The following is a 2,500-nucleotide window of genomic DNA, read 5'->3' on the forward strand; positions in this document are numbered from 1 at the left end:
TAAATTTTGTCGTGGGAATTGGACAGCTACAACCGAAGAAATTATTTCGTCCATTTATATTTAGGCTTACAACACTAGGCATTCTGACTACGAAACGGACAGACACTCTGCTTGAGTAGATATGCGGCAAAGAGGAGGAGGGGGACGAGTGAAGGAAGGAGGAAGGAAGGAAGCAAAAGAGGGGAGGGAGTGGGAGGAAGTTGGGAGGTGAGGACAAAGAAGAGGAGGAGGGGAAAGTATATGAGGAGAGGGAAGAGGAGGAGGTTGGGTGGAGGACAAAGAAGAGGAAGAAAGGGGGAAGCAAAGGAGGAGAGGGAAGGGAAGAGGAGGACAAAGAAGAGGATGAAGAAGGAAATAAAAGAGGGGAGGGATGGGGAGGAAGTTGGGGGGAGGAGGACAAAAGAAGAGAGGAGAAAAAAGGAGGAAGCAAAAACCCAAAGAGAAGGGGAAAGGGAGGGAAGAAGTTGAGGGGAGTATAAAGACGAAGATGAAGAAGGAGGAAACAAAAGAGGAGAGGGAGGAGGAGGAAGTTGGGGTGGGGGAGGGCAAAGAAGTGGAGGAAGGGGGAAGCAAAACCGAGGAGGGAAGAAGAGGAAGGGGGATGGAGGACAGAGAAAAGCAGGAAAGGAAAGGGACAGTAGGAGGAAAGGGGCGAACATTTAAGAAGTAGGAGGAGAAATAAAAGACATAGAAGAAAAAGCAGGAGAAATAGAAGACATAGAAGAAGATAAAGAAGGAGGAGATGAAGAAATAGAAAGAAGAAAAAAAGACATAAAAGAAGAAGAAAAACACATAAAGAAAGAAAGAGAAATAAAAGAATAAAAATAAGGATAAAACAGAAAAAAAAAGAAACAATAGAAAAATAAAAAAAAAAAACACAGAAGGAGACAAAGAAGAAGAAGGAGGAGGAAGAACAAGCACACGAGGAAGCAGATCCTCCCGAGAAGTAACAGGTTCCACCCGGAGCTGAGAGCACCCCACCCCACCCCACCCCCCTCCCCAACCCCCCCCACACCACCCACCCCCACCCCCTCCCGCCACCACACTCCACCAGGGTAACGCGGACGCCATCTCTCGCTTCTGAAATATTACCTCTCTACCTCCCTTTTTCTCGGCGAATTTCACTCTAGGCCCAGACGCGAGGTGGCGGATCAGCTGGGTGGGGTATTTTTGTGGGTTTAGTTGGGTTTTTGTTGGTATTGATTGGGGTGGGGTGAAGGGAGTAGATGGATGATAGAGGGTGAATTGGGGTAGGGTGAAGGGAGTAGATGGATGATAAAGGGTGGATTGGGGTAGGATGAAGGGAGTAGATGGATGATAAAGGATGGGGGGATTGTAGGTCGAGGGATGAAGGGGATAGATGGATGATAAAGGAGGGAGGAATTGTAAGTCGAGGGATGCAGGGGATAGATGGATGATAAAGGGTGAATTGGGGTAGGAGGAAGCGAATAGAGAGGATGGAGGGATTGTGGGTCGAGGGATGAAGGGGATAAATGGATGATAAAGGAGGGAGAAATTGTAGGTCGATAGTTTTATGTTGTTGTATGTGTTCTCATTTTTTTGTTTCATTCATTGACGTTGTTATTGTCGTTGGTATTTCTTAATTATTATTATCTTTATGATTGTGATTATCATTGTTATTATTATTGTTATCCATAATCATCTTCATCATCATCACCTTTACTATTATTTCTGTGTTTCACTTATTACTATCTTTATTATCATGATTGTTAGAAGTGGTTTTTATTATCATTGTTATTGTTATCATCAATATCAATATTATTTTCCTTATTATCAACATTATTTTTTTTCTATTATTATTGTCATTATTAATATTATTATAATCATTTTTATTAATATAATCATTTCTATAATTATCATCACTGATTTTTCTATGATCATTTTACTATTCTCATTATTATTATCATCATTATCATTATCATTGTTGTTATCATTACTATTATAGTTATTATCATCATTATCATTTTTATTGTTACTTTCATTATCAGAGAGAGAGGGAGAGAGAGAGAGGGAGAGGGAGAGATAGATAGATAGAGATAGATAGATAGATAGATAGATAGATAGATAAAGAGAGAGAGAGAGAGAGAGAGAGAGAGAGAGAGAGAGAGAGAGAGAGAGAGAGAGAGAGAGAGAGAGAGACAGAGACAGACAGACAGACAGATAGTGAGACAGAGACAGAGAGGTATATCCAAACAGTAAAAGCGAGAGAGAGAGGATAATAACAATTACAATCTCGCACACCCGAACATTTAAAAAATAAAACTTTTTCTTTCTTTTTTTCTCTCTCATTTTCATTACTCGAAATTACAAAACAAAAAGATAATAACAATAATGATAAAACACGTCACATCCCTATTAAAAGTCTCTCTCTCTCTCTCTCTCTCTCTCTCTCTCTCTCTCTCTCTCTCTCTCTCTCTCTCTTTCTCTCTCTCTCTCTCTTTCTTCTCTCTCCCTCCCTCCCTCCCTCCCTCCCTCCCTC

This window comes from Penaeus vannamei, chromosome 42 (genome assembly GCF_042767895.1).
Source record: "Penaeus vannamei isolate JL-2024 chromosome 42, ASM4276789v1, whole genome shotgun sequence".
Taxonomy (NCBI): Eukaryota; Metazoa; Arthropoda; class Malacostraca; order Decapoda; family Penaeidae; genus Penaeus; species Penaeus vannamei.